Source organism: Aegilops tauschii, chromosome 6 (genome assembly GCF_002575655.3).
Source record: "Aegilops tauschii subsp. strangulata cultivar AL8/78 chromosome 6, Aet v6.0, whole genome shotgun sequence".
Lineage (NCBI taxonomy): Eukaryota > Viridiplantae > Streptophyta > Magnoliopsida > Poales > Poaceae > Aegilops > Aegilops tauschii.
Genome location: NC_053040.3, coordinates 288,405,511 through 288,420,095, shown reverse-complemented (window position 1 = coordinate 288,420,095; position 14,585 = coordinate 288,405,511). Strand labels below are relative to the sequence as shown.

General features: G+C 45.8%; 1 pseudogene; it reads right to left on the bottom strand.

The window, feature by feature from the left end:
* LOC141026029 (NAC domain-containing protein 75-like) overlaps window positions 1-14,184 on the bottom strand; it is a 60,121-nt pseudogene extending 45,937 nt beyond the window's left edge.
* Window positions 14,185-14,585: the final 401 nt, after the last annotated feature.

Genomic DNA, 14,585 nt, shown 5'->3' with positions numbered 1-14,585 from the left:
ACTAGTACTAGTACTACTACTATAGATGTATGTACTATACTATACTAGGAGCCGGATGGAGGAGCGTCTGCATTCTTATTATATTTTAAAATTGTGATAAAGCAATCTTCAACACATTTGGTTCTCTTTGAGGGTTCTCGCATGTGATAATGGAAGTTGATTGCATGGAACACTCGCCACAATTCTTGCTTAATTCTGGCTCAGATCCTTTTACAAATAGGAGCGCTCGGTACTATTTCCTCTTTTTTTGTTATTCAGCATGTAAACAGGTCAGCAAACCTTGCGGCGCATCTTTGTGCGAACCGTGCTTGCTGCACTTTCAATGTGGCCAAGAGCTGGCTTGATGAAACACCTCGCTTCCTTCTTATTTTTTTGTGGGGTACCTCGCTTCCTAGTGACCAGTCTCTTGGCTGAGTGTCCTAAGAATGCTTATATATGAGTAAAGCTCTCTCATTTACCCGCAAAAAAGATTAAGCAATATTAACCGGAAAGGAGGGAGTATGGACTAGCACTACTTTTTGGTGTCTCGCGTCAACTCGCAGAACGAGGAGAAGCTTGCAGGACAAGGTGAAGCTCGCTTATGCCTTTTGACTAATGCAACCTACCCTCGCCCAGGCGATGGACATGCAGCAGTTCATTCAGTGTCAGATTGCCACAGGCATACACTCTAGTACCCAACATGCGGAGTACCATCATTGTTCGACTTCACGAAGAGGCGAAGAGCCAAGCGCAAGGTTTATAGTTGTATGAGTAGTACTACTACTAGAACCACATGGTAGAGCGTCTGTACTCTTATTTTCTTTTAATCTCTGATAAAGTACACATTTATTCGGGAGAAGGGGGAAAACGGCAGCCCAATGGTAGTGTTAAAAAACATCGAACATGTAATGATGATATCGATCAACCATGCTCGAATATATCTTGGCCTCCATGCGAGCCGTCCATGTGTTCTCGCTCCTCGTCTCTCTCAAGGAACGGCGGGTTGGCAATTTTGCCGTCAATTGAGATCGGTTTGCTCACACTCCGGTCCCACATGTCAGTGATATGCCAAGAGGAAGTGCATTGACCGACTGGCCATACGCGTACTTGGTTTTGCACCTTCAGGCCATGCTTGGAATGGTTGTATTTCAATACGGAGGCATATAACTTACACTTGTAAGTTACTGGCCGCTGTGCAAATTCCAGTCGGAACTGAAACAACGGCCGCAGGTGTTTATTTTTTACAAGTGTATTCAAAATAGAAACGGTGATCCAAACAGGGCCTCATACTACTCCTCCCTCCGTCACAGTTTACAGGGCGCACTTCGTTCTGATGCATTTCTCTCCATGCATTTCCACCAGCAGAGAGACTTTAGAGGGTATTGATGGTTGCTTCTTCAGAGCAACTTACAGTGGAAAAGGTGGGGCTTATGATTTGACTGCTCATTACTACTCACTATTAGTGCGGCGCAACAACCGGGCTGAGTCTCCCATGCGGTTGTGCACTACACCCTCCGTTCTTAAATATACTTCAGAGTATTTGTCTTTCTTGAGATTTCAACGAGTGACTACATACGAAGCAAACTGAGTGAATCTACACTCTAAAATATGTCCATTTGAAATTTGTAAAAAGATAAATATTTAGGAATGGAGGAAGTATAATTTTGTGCATGGCACATGGACCCAGATGCTTTAGAGGCTTCTGGCAATGCTATCAAGATTCCAGCATTTGTTTACATAATTGACGTACTATACAAATCATTTTCCAGCGACATGAAATTGTACAATGCTCTGTGCTTTCAGCTTTTGTTTCATGTGTCTTGCCATCGATGCTCTTTCGGAAACAATAAAAAACTAACTTCCATGCTAATGCATCTCAATGATTAGCAGATCAGAGCTAATATTTACATCACAACTGAAGACAAAGTTGTGAGAAGGTGTTAAATTAAAATTGATCCATGCTTTCATTGGCAGGAATGTCCCCCCAGCTCTGTCTAAATCAATAAGGCATGTTGGAAAAAAAGGTAGACGTCTGGAGCATGCAATATTCCGATCATTTTGTGCAGTTCCACTAAAATAGAGCTAAGCATCCCTGTTCCAAAGATATTAAGTGTGATTATGATAATAGAGGACTGCTGATGAAACAATAATCACACAAATAGAAGCTGGTCACCTTTGCAGTCTCTCTTAAGACTAACTAGTTAGAGAAGATTAAGCAAATAATTGGAGAAGATTGGGCTCGGAGTTGGATGAGGAGGATAGAGCAAAACCAATCTCCCTTTGTGCAGTCGCACTGAAATGTAGACGTTGCCCGTGTGACATTTTAGTACAATTGCACAAAACACTCTTAAGAAAAAAGTGATTTGTGCAGTTCACCAAAAGGTCGCAATAGCAACGAGGTGAAATGGATAGCCCTGTTTGCAAAAAAGAGGCAGAAAGGAAACAATTACTGGCCAATAACAGTTGATGACACATGCGACGATAAAAAAGAAGCATATTCCACCTAAGGGAAGATAACAACCCGGTCGTGTTTGTCTAAAACGGTGAGAGAACGAGGTTGCAATATGGAAAGTACACCGGACGAGCTACGTTTTGGGCAAAGAACTATGTTAGATCCACATGCAGCGATGTGGGAAGACGGGGAGTGGAGCAAGGACGGAGGGGATACCTGGGGGTCGTTAGGATGTAACTAGGTGAGCGGCGGCAGGCGGGATCTGCCCATTCTGCGGCAGCGAGCAGGTGGCGTAGGCCCTACCACGCCAGAGCTTGGTTAGAGAGAACGGCGGGTACCGCAGATCGGGACGTGCTGCCTCGGCGCCATCGAACGGAGAAATGATGCACATCCTCCCTTTCCGCCGGCAGACAGGATGCGGCCGGATCAGTGACCAACAGTGAGAGAGAGAGAGAGAGGCCACCGCCGCCTTGTGTGAGATACTCTGAACAGAGACAAACCCAGACAGGCAGGCTCCATTATATATAGTGGAGCGGACTTCCTTTTTCTCCATAAAAATTGTTTTATATTCTGTGTACGTGCCAGTGAGCGATATAACTTTATTTAAAAATAACGTGCCAACGCATCAATTCGAACTTTGTTTCGTGCACGCGTGGTACACGACCTCCGTAGGTAAACAACCGCTACACGCGTTCAAATTAGCACGTGGGCTGCCATTTCGTAGAGAAATGAGCTCCACCGTGTACCCGCGCGGGTGTGGCTGGGCACGAAGCGTGAGTACGTGCACCTATTCTCTTCGTGTACATACACCACCTATGTGGGGTTGTGTGAGAGAGATACAAACGTAGAGAGATATAGTGTGTGGGTTCGTGAGTGTTTTTTTTGGGGGGGTGTCAGTCAAAAAATGTAACATATGTAATGTGTGTGAAAATAGAGACCTGGATATATCATATATATAGAGGGGGCGATGACGAGAAGAGAGTGGAGGTATCATCGGCTTGAGGTATCCATAGAACCGAAGAGAGGGATGATGTGTGTGTGTGTGTGTGCGCGTGCGCGATCAAAATAGAGTGCCGTCGAATTTGTGTGTGCCCACGTCAAAGATATAGGGTGGCTAGCCTACTGGAACGTGAGAGGGGACAGGTGCAGTTTGTCTCTGTGGCATGGATACCTACCTACAGCGCTCTGTAAGTGCATCTAGTGCCACCCCTAGTTGGTTTTGGAGTATTGACGACAAACCTGGTTGAGGGCCTAATGTGTTTATGAGAATTGCAGGATAACACAGGTAGTAGTCCCTCATTGATTCGGTTTGCCTACCGGAGATGACCCCTAAACATGCATGAAGACATTGAAGAAAAGGTGGTATGTGAAGATATTCACATTGAAGACTATAACAAGAGAAGACATCGCGTGAAGACTATGGAGCGCGAAGACTTAGTTGTTTCGTTGTTTCCTTTTCTTCTTTGTTGAGTCATAGGAACCACCGTACTGTTAAGTGGGGTCCCAGTGAACAAAGTCAGAGTGACCGAAGTGATGCTCAACCAAATCCTATGTCTTCGAGCGAAGACAATGAGAGCAAATCTTATCCAGAGCTGGATGAGTCAGCTTTACTTGTAGCCCAAGTCAAGCTGCCGCGTGTGTTTGAAATCTGACCGTTGGAACACGTGTCAGTTCCTTAGTGACCCAGGGTCATTTTGGACAAATCAGGTCGGGTTGCCTAGTGGCTATAAATAGCCCACCCCCTACACCATAAATTGGTGGCTGCTCAGAGTTAGTGCACGGCTTTTGTCGTTTGAGAGCAACCCACCTCCGAAGCTTTTGAGAGAGAGAAATCCTTGCGAGGACAAAGCCCAAACACCCAGAGCCAAAGAGTGTTAGGCATCACTGAAGTCTTTCTGTCCGCGTAACCTGAAGACTTGTTACACTCGAGGACTGTGAATCCTCCAGCCGGTTAGGCGTCGCGTTCTGAGCATCCAAGAGTCATTGTGGATCGCCGGTGAACGAAGTCTGTGAAGGTTTGGAAGTCTACCTTGAAGACTTACCAAAGTGATTGGGCGAGGATTGGGTGTCCTTAGCTCAAGGGGAATAAGGTGAAGACGTGGTCTTCTGAGTTGAATCTCAGCCTCCCTAACCAGACGTACAGTTGTCACAGCAACTGGAACTAGTCCAACAAATCATGTGTCCTCAACAAGTGACTGGTTCTATCCTCTCCCTCTCTTTACTTATAGTTTTTCTTCGTGAAGTCATTGCCTGCTTACACTACCTGTTTGACTTCACTGTGTGACTACTATCATTGTTTGGCTTCATACTATCTTCCATCCTGATCTTTGCTACCTAGCTGCTATTAGTCTTCGTGCTATCAGTTCATTGAATACTTGACTATGGCTTGCTTTGTGTAGTCTACCTTCCGTTGCATATCAATAGGTTCATTTCTCTTGTTTGTCTTTGAAACTATCATGTTTTGAAGACTTTCATAAAAATCGCCTATTCACCCCCCCCCCCTAGTCGATAACTAGCACTTTCAATTGGTATCAGAGCAAGGTACTCCCTTGTTCTGTGTGATTCGGTTTAACCACCTGGATTTTTAGCTATGTTGACTGCAGGGATAATCAAAGTCTCCGCTGCCTGCCCCGTCTTCGATGGAACTGAATATCCCTACTGGAAGAATAAGATGCGCATGCATCTTGAAGCCATTGATGTCGACCTCTGGTATGTCGTCAAGAATGGCGTTCCCAAGACTGGTGAAGGTGTCACCCCTGCTGATGTCAAGAAGTTCATTCAACTGGATTCTACTGCCAAGAACATCATCTGTGGTCATCTGACCAAAGGATAGTATGGCCGTGTGAGTGCTCTTGAAACATCGAAGCTAGTCTGGGACTAGCTCTCCTAGGTCAACGAAGGCGTCTCAACCCAGAGAGATCAAAGGATCAGTGTTCTTCGCAACCTCTTCAACCGCTTCAAGAGAAATGACAATGAGAATATCCAGCTCACGTTTGATCGCCTCACTGACATCACAAATGAGCTTCGTGCTCTCGGCGCCACTGAGATCACCAAGCATGAAATCATCAAGACACTACTGAGATCACTTGACAGCTCGTTCGACACCCTTGCCCTGATGATACAAGAATGCCCTGACTTCAAGACACTCGATCTGTCTGATATACTTGAGAGGCTCAACACACATGAGTTCCAGCTATCTGAGAAAAGAGATATCTATGGTCCCAACTACGGCCGAACTCGTGCTTTGAAGGCAAAAGTTGTTTCCTCATCTAAAGAAGAATCTGACTACAGTTCTGATGATCCTGAAGACATTGGAAAGGAACTTGCTATGCTTGTGAAGAAGTTCCAGAAGTTCACTAAGAAGAAGGGCTTCAGAAAGTCTTCACGATCCAGCTCAAGAAATGATGAAGCTTCCACTCATGACTACAAGAAGAGAACATGTCACAAGTGCAAGAAACCTGTACACTACATCTCTGAGTGTCCACAGTGGGACAATGAGAACAAGAAGAAGAAGAAGAAGAAGAGCAAGGAATATGATTCTGATGACAATAAGAAGAAGAAATCCTCAAAGTCTTCTTCCAAGTCCTCATCCAAGTCTTCATCTCATAAGAAGAGCTCATCTGGCTAGGCTCGTGCTTTTGTTGGCAAGGAGATGGATTCAGAGGAGGAGTCTGCTTCTGAGGAGGCGGAGGTGGAGTCTGAGGAGGAGTCCGACCCTGGCGTTGCAAGTCTGGGTCTAGCTACAGCCTACGTTGCCAAGTCCATCTTCAACGGTGAAGACAATGGCCCCGTCACCAACGCTGAAGCTAATGAAAAGGACGACTCTGCTCCCACCTACGGCTTCATGGCACGTGGTGCCAAGGTAAAATCACGCGATGCTTACTTTCAAACATCAAGTGAAGATGACTCTGATTGTGAATCCAAACCCAGCTACAAAACATTTGCTAAAATTGCAATTGAACAACAGAAAGCTATGGAACATACTCAAAACTGTTAGACAAAAGCGATGACCTGTTGGACGCTGAAATGACCCGTTCTCAGTCCTTAATTGAAGACATAAAAAATCTTCATGTTAAGTACTAGGAACTTGAAAGTCGTCATGAAACTCTCTCAACCACTCATGAAAAGCTCTCCTATGATTATCTTCAAAGGAAGCAAGAGCTTGAGAAATTGAGAGCGGCTCATGAAGATCTTCAAAAAGAGAATGAGTCACTTCGCGCTCAACAGATCAATTCCGCTCAGGAAGGATTTGAACCACCATGTCTAAAATGCCTTGAGCGTGATAACGCTACTTCTGTTGCTGAATGTTCTACTTTTGCTATAGTTGCAATATCTTCAACTGCTGATGTGGTAACTAACCCCTCTGCTGAGGATACCACTACTATTGCTGATGAAAATCCTAGGTTGAAGACATTGCTTGAAACAGGGATGTACAAAAGTCTCAAAGGGCATCAGACACTGTGCGATGTCCTCAAAAAGCAGATTCTGAACCGAAACCCTAGGAAAGAGGGTGTTGGGTTCGAGAGGAAAATGAATGTTGATGGCTCCTACTGGAAGCCTGAGCAGTACCCCAAAACCACATGGGTTGCTGCAAAGGGACCTTCAGTGGATCCATCCACCTTATCTGGCTTCACTTGTGCTAACCCTATTATCATTGATGAATCCTTTGATGCAAACTATAAAGTGTTTAAGAATCAGAATGGTGAAGTGTTTGCCAGGTATATTGGTACTAACTGCAGGAATGGACCACCTATGAAGAAGATCTGGGTTCCCAAAAGTTGTCTTGAGAATCTTCCTGTGAATGTCATCATGACACCGCCTGGGAAGAAGACAAATCCCAGACCAAAGGCTTCATATGGTCCAAAGGTTTCATACAGACAGAGGACTCACCTGAGTCACCCTAATGCCAATGTTTTGCAGGGAAACCATACTCAGACTTATGAATATGAGCGTGTTTCTTCAAACCGCTATGTTCATAAAACTAAGAACTATTCTGCTTATTCATATGAGTACTATTCACCTCCTGCAAGGCTATTTGCTAGGGCTTCAAAGCCGAAGTTCTCAGGTGCTGCACTTAGACTCATTGCTTCTAAGCCACCCCTGAAAATGTGGGTGGTTACAAAGAATTAAATTTCTTTTGCAGGGAAAGGTCTCCAGCCGGAAATCAAAGGCGTATGATGCTATTGCTGGGGACCTAAAACATCTTGTAGGGCGCAAGATCAAATGCCCAAATGGTCTTACTATGTATTTTGTTCCTGAATCGCTTGCCAATCATCCTATCAGTCCAAATCTTGATATGAGCTTTGATAATCCTCTTGCCCGTCAAATGTTTATGCTTCACAATACTCTTGGTGAAGCCTATCCCCCTAACTGTACTGTAGGGTATGACACCTCATGCTTCAGAATGGATCATGGACAGCGGATGCAGTAATCATATGACTGGTGATCGAAGTCTTCTCATGGACTCAACCTTACGTCCATCTGACAAGGGTCACATCACATTTGCTGACACTGGTAAAAGCAAGGTATTGGGTCTAGGTAGAGTTGCCATCTCAAAGATCAGCACATGGATAAAGTGATGCTTGTTGAATCCCTTGGTTTCAACTTAATGTCTGTCTCAATGATTTGTGACTTGAACATGATTGTGATATTTGGAAAATATCGTTGCCTTCTTTTAGTGGAATCTGACAAGTCTCTAGTCTTTGAAGGGTACCGGAAAGATGATCTGTACATGGTAGATTTCTTAGCTGGACCACAACTTGCCGTATGTCTTCTTGCAAAAGCTTCAGAGTGTTGGCTCTGGCATCGGAGGCTAGGGCATGCTGGCATGAGGAACTTGCACACTCTCGAAAGAAGAAGCATGTCATAGGCATCGAAGGCGTCAAGTTCAAGAAGGATCATCTGTGCGGTGCCTGCGAAGCTGGAAAGATGACTAGGGCCAAGCATCCCTCGAAGACAATCATGACGACATCTCAACCCTTCGAGCTGCTACACATGGACTTATTTGGCCCTACTCACTACTCTACTCTCACTACCACTGCTTGTCTCTATGGCTTCTCCATTGTTGATGATTATTCAAGATATACATGGGTGCACATAATTCTCTACAAGACTGAAGTGCAGGATGTCTTCAGACGCTTCGCCAACCGTGCCATGAACAATTATGGCGTCAAGATCAAGCATATCAGAAGTGACAATGGCACAGAGTTCAAGAACACTGGCCTCGACCTTTACTTGGATACATTAGGCATCACTCATGAGTTCTCTGCTCCATACACACCTCAGCAGAATGGCATCGTGAAGCGCAAGAACAGAACGCTCATTGAGATGGCACGGACAATGCTTGATGAATACAAGACTCCATGAAAGCACATTCATACTGCATGTCATGTCATCAACCGTGTTTATCTTCACAAGCTTCTGAAGAAAACATCCTATGAACTTCACTGGTAAGAAGACAAATGGCAGTTACTTCAGAGTATTTGGTGCTAGGTGCTGGATCAAGGATCCACATCACACTTCAAAATTTGCACCGAAAGCACATGACGGTTTTATGCTCGGTTACGAAAAGGATTCACACTCCTACAGAGTCTTCAACCTCTTTCACTATAAAGTGGTTGAAACTATGGATGTGCGGTTCGATGAGACTAATGGCTTGCAAAGAGAGCACCTGCCAGATGTGCTAGATGAAGTTCCACCTAGTGAATCCATCCAACTCATGGGAACTGGAGAAATCATACTGTCTGAAACACAGCCTGAAGAGGAACTTATCATTTCTGCACCTAATCAACCAGAAGACGTCCAAAGACAATCCTCCCAACGATGACAATGATCAGCAAGAGCAAAATCTTCATCCAGTTCATCCTCGTGTTGCAAATGAAGTACAGATTGAGAAGATAATTGATAGCATCAATGCGCCTGGTCCACTCACTCGTTCAAGAGCAACACGACTAGCAAATTTCTGTGGGCACTTTGCTTTTGTCTCAATATCTGAACCCAAGAAAATTGTTGAAGCCTTCATGGAACCTGAATGGATCCAAGCTATGCAAGAAGAGCTTCAACAGTTCAAGCTGAACAATGTCTGGGAACTTGTCAAGTGTCCTGACCCCCGCAAGCACAACATAATAGGCACAAAATGGATATTTCGCAACAAACAAGATGAGCATGGTCAAGTTGTCAGAAACAAGGCTCGTCTCGTTGCTCAAGGATACACTCAAGTTGAAGGGATTGACTTCGATGAAACGTTTGCTCCCGTGGCTAGGCTTGAAGCTATTCGCATATTACTAGCCTATGCAAATCATCACAACATCCTGCTATATCAAATGGATGTAAAGAGTGCTTTTCTCAATGGAAAGATTGAAGAAGAAGTGTATGTTGCACAACCTCCTGGCTTTGAAGATCCAAAACATCCTGATATGGTGTACAAGCTAAACAAGGCGCTGTATGGACTCAAACAAGCCCCTCACGCTTGGTATGATACACTCAAAGACTTCTTGAAGAGCAAAGGCTTCAAACCTGGTTCCCTGGATCCCACTCTCTTCACGAAGACATATGATGGTGAACTGTTTGTGTGCCAAATATACGTGGATGACATTATCTTCGGCTGCACCAACCAGAAATATAGTGATGAATTTGGACACATGATGCAAGAGCAATATCAGATGTCCATGATGGGTGAGCTGAAGTTCTTCCTTGGTCTTCAAATTCGTCAACAAAACAATGGCATCTTCATATCTCAAGAGAAATACCTCAAAGATTGCCTGAAGAAGTTTGGAATGCAAGACTGCAAAGGTTACACGACGCCAATGCCAACCAAGAGTCATCTGGGTCCTGACGCAAATGGTAAAGAGTTCGATCAAAAGGTATACCGCTCCATGATTGGTTCTTTACTTTATTTATGTGCATCTAGGCCAGATATTATGCTTAGTGTTTGCATGTGTGCTCGATTCCAGGCAGCACCAAAGGAATCGCATCACTTAGCTGTGAAGCGAATTCTTCGATATTTGGCTTACACCCCAACATTAGGATTATGGTATCCAAAGGGCTCAAAGTTTGATCTAGTTGGATTCTCGGATGCTGATTATGCTGGTGACAAGGTGGATCGCAAGTCTACATCAGGCACATGTCACTTTCTGGGACGATCACTTGTCTGTTGGTCTTCAAAGAAGCAGAATTGTGTGTCACTCTCCACTACTGAATCCGAATACATTGCTGCTGGATCTTGCTGCACTCAGCTTCTATGGATGGAGCAAACACTCAAGGACTATGGCAACCATCTGAAACAAGTACCACTCTATGCTTTCTACCTCAAACTCTATCTATCCAAATCATATGCATTCTGTTGAAACTGTCGAATGTCTTCTTTGCGTCCTTGTCAGCAGAAGATATAGAGACAAACATTAAATATATTTTAAATGCTCAATTCTTATTGCCTGAAACCCGGAGAAGTCGGAACGACCATCCGACAGTCCAGGCGGGCGTGGGAACGTGGGACAACTCCAAATGTGTTGCATGTTCGCCGTGTCCCTCAGATGTGAACCGCCAGGGGCACCTGCGTAATTGTGATGTGCCGTCCCTTTCCCTATAAATGCACATCCAATCGCGGTCAAAATCTTTCTTCCACCTCATCACCTCGACAAACCCTAGCGCCACCGCTAGCTCTCGACGACACCGGTGACGAAGCGCTTAGCTGCCGCGACCTCTACGACACCGTCTTCACGCCGGCCGCGGACATCGTCTTCTCCGCCGCCGCCGTAGGTGTCCTCCGTCGCCAAGTTAGGGCACAGAAGATCGAACTGCTCAGCCTCATCTTCTACTCCGTCTAGCAGTTCATCATGTGGTAAATTAAAACCCTCTTTTTACCATCTTTTTGATCCTATAGATTCATCATTTCTACCAAAAGTGGTTTCTTCCTCCACAAAGTTGGATATATCATGTCTGCATCTCATATGATGCCTAGTGTATTCACTTATGCTTCACAAGTAGTTAGATTCCTCACTTGTACTTACTCTTGGATTTGTTCAAATCTGGAACCAACTCTCAACATATAAGTGAATGTCTTCGCGCTATGAGGTCAATGTCTTCTAAACAGATTTATCTTCAAAATCTTCTGAGAATGCATATGACCTCTTCCCCTTCCCTCGCATCTCTAATGCTGTCACAGGTACATGTCCGTGGGAGAATCCCTTGGTTCTCATAGTTTGCATTCATTTGCAGAATTCTTACAGCATCACATCAACTCTCCCGAAGCCAGTTCCTGTCTGACCAGCAGACGAAAGCCTTTGACAGTGTTGAAGCCATTCAGTCTGAACTTCATGGCAACAAAGAAGTCTGCAAGGAACGGTGGCAGACATCACCATCGGAATACATCAAGAGATTTGCCTCCTGGCCTCTATGAGCTGTACAAGACAGATCCAGAGGAGGACTACAATCAGCGAAAAACCCGAATCCAATGGATTCGAAGATATTGGGCAGAACAATGGTACAAGTACAGGTTTGTGACCCAGGAATATGCTGAGAAGAATGCCATCAAGTGACCCTGGGGAGACATCTTGTACAAAAATCTTCCTCGCAGGTCCAGAGTTGAAGCCATTGAACAAGGCTTCTACCCTTGCATGGTCCGTGGACCACAGCCTGCAGATGCCGACCCATCTTCATTGCTATGGTGTCGTGATGACAATCTGTTCAAGCGCAACTTCCAGTTTGCCAAGAACTCGGCCAAGGAAAAAAACAAGTTGTGGGGATTAGACTTCAACCCAGGTCCCTCTGCTCCTCGTGCCGATGGCACACGCGAAGCTGAACCCAATCTTGTTGGGCCCTTCTACAATCTAGAAGGTCTCATCACTCATATTATGGTTCAAGGGACAGACGTGGATCAACTTGCAGATGACGCTGAATCTGACGAGGCGCCTGCACCACCGAAGCCTAAGAAGCTGAAGAAACCTAAAGGTTCGAAGCCTTCCCCTGCACCAAAAGCTTCGCGAGTAAAGCCTCTGGCCACTACTCCTCCTGCACCAAGTGTGCAGTCTGAAGATCTCTCACGCATCTCCAAGTCTGAGAAAAAGAAGAAGAAGCCCATGCACACCAATGGCCTAGCTTTGACCCCTGCTGCTGTTCTGAGGAATGAAAACGACGCCATTGATCTGTCAAGTGACGACGATCTTGCTGATGACACTCTTGAGCAGCTGATAAAGAGCAAGCAAGAGGCAGAAATCTTCAATGATTTGCCTCTCTTTGACGTGGAAGTATTGAACAACTTCATTGATGAGTGGTTTGACACCCCCAATCTCAGCTTTGACAATCTGCAACTTCCCATTGGCCAAAGCGTCTCCTTCCATGGCGCCATTGCTCCTGAGCTGGCTCTTGCTCAGAAAATTGTTGAGCTGAAGCACAAGATTGATTATGAAAAGGCTTAGTTCAAGAAGCACATGGCCAAGCTCAGTGTAGCAGACGTCCAAAACTTCAAGGTCATGCTGCATGAGCTCAAGGAAGCGTTTCACAAGAAACGTGATGAAGCCAAAGGTTCTCGTGAGCGCGTGAAGATTCTCGCTGCCAAGTGTGTTCAAGCTTACAATGAAGCTGAGAAGCGCAAGGCACTTGGGTGTCCTGGCATCGACCCTAAGGTGGCTGCCAAGCAGAAGAAGAAGCCATCTGTCGACCAAGCTGAACCATCCAGGCGGGAAGAACCTCACATTGTCTTCCTAGCCAGTATGACAGGCGTGAAGCCTAAGGTCCCCACAGTGGCTTCAGAACTTCAGAAGACAAGGGCAGCTGAAGCCAAAGCTAGAAAGTGCAAGACCAGGAACACCACTGATGATGCTCCACCCACCAAGAAGCGCAAGACCAAGAAGAGAGATCGGGCTGCTCCCACAGAGCCCCTTGTCGTCGAGCCAATTTCTGTTGCTCGTCCTGCATCTGCACAACAAGAACGTCGTTTGATAGTTCATGAGCCTGCTTCCCCAGAGGCTCCTGAAGCTGAAGACATTCCAGCTGTTGACGCCACCACAGCTGAAGACATTGGTCATCAAGACAAGGTTGAAGATGATGAAGTCCTTCCTCAAATCGAGCACAATGTGGTATCATCGCCTGTTCTTACGAACAACGAACTCATCAGCATTGGTTGTCATTTGACGCCAATTGCTCAGGATGACTAATGGGCTGATCACCCTCAAGACTCCCCCCGTCAAGCAGAAACACCAGTTACTCCCCCAACTCAAGTCACCACTCCGGTGCTTGAAGATGAAGACTTTGTGGCCCAACCAACTCCATCTCCACAAGCGTCGCCAGCGTTCCGCAGGCTTCGTAAAGGACCAAGGCCACAGGTCACTCTGTCAAGTGTTCCAGAAGGAGAAGAGCGCCAATCGGTTTCACGCCAAGTATTTCCTGAAGCCTCTCCAACTGTGAACAACCCTGAGTCTGAAGCCAAAGCGGCTGAAGATATTCCGGCTGCATCAGCCGATGACCAAGAAGAACCAAGAGAAGAAGAAGAACGTGTTGCTACACCCCCAACCAATCAAGTTGTTCTCGAGGAGAACGTGTCCGACCCTCCAGCTCCTCAAGTGGAGGTTAACAATACTGAGGAGACCACCAACACCAACAATGAAGCCAATGACGTTGTCATGGCTGAAGCTAATGTGGCACATGAAGTCAATGTGGTGCCCGAAGTGATAGCACCTGAAGTCAATGCTGCACCTGATGAAAATTTGCAGCCTGAAGTCACTGCCACAGCTCCTGTACCGCCTCGCAGGCCACATACTATCGAGCAAGCATACAACTATGGTCAGCTGGTCACTGTCAGATGGCCTATTCTGGTTCCTCCACCTGCTGCTGGTCCGCAATTTGATTACCATGTCGAGCACAGGCCTCAGGTCCAGAAGCCGAAGCCAAGACTGCCCAGGTTTCCAGGTACTGCCACTTCACCAGGGTCCTTCAATGCAAATGGCTTCATTGCGCACAACACTTTCTTTGATAGGGCAAAGAACCCCTACTCCAAGCCAAGTATTTCATCTGATCGGTTCTGGAGCTATCAGCAGCGTAGCTATTATTCTTGTGTTCTTTATGACCAAGGGCGCATTTTCCCTCATATGCGTCTCGACTGTGAAGGCATTGCTGGATTGCCATGCCTTGAAGAAGCCCTTGACTGCTTCCGTGATGC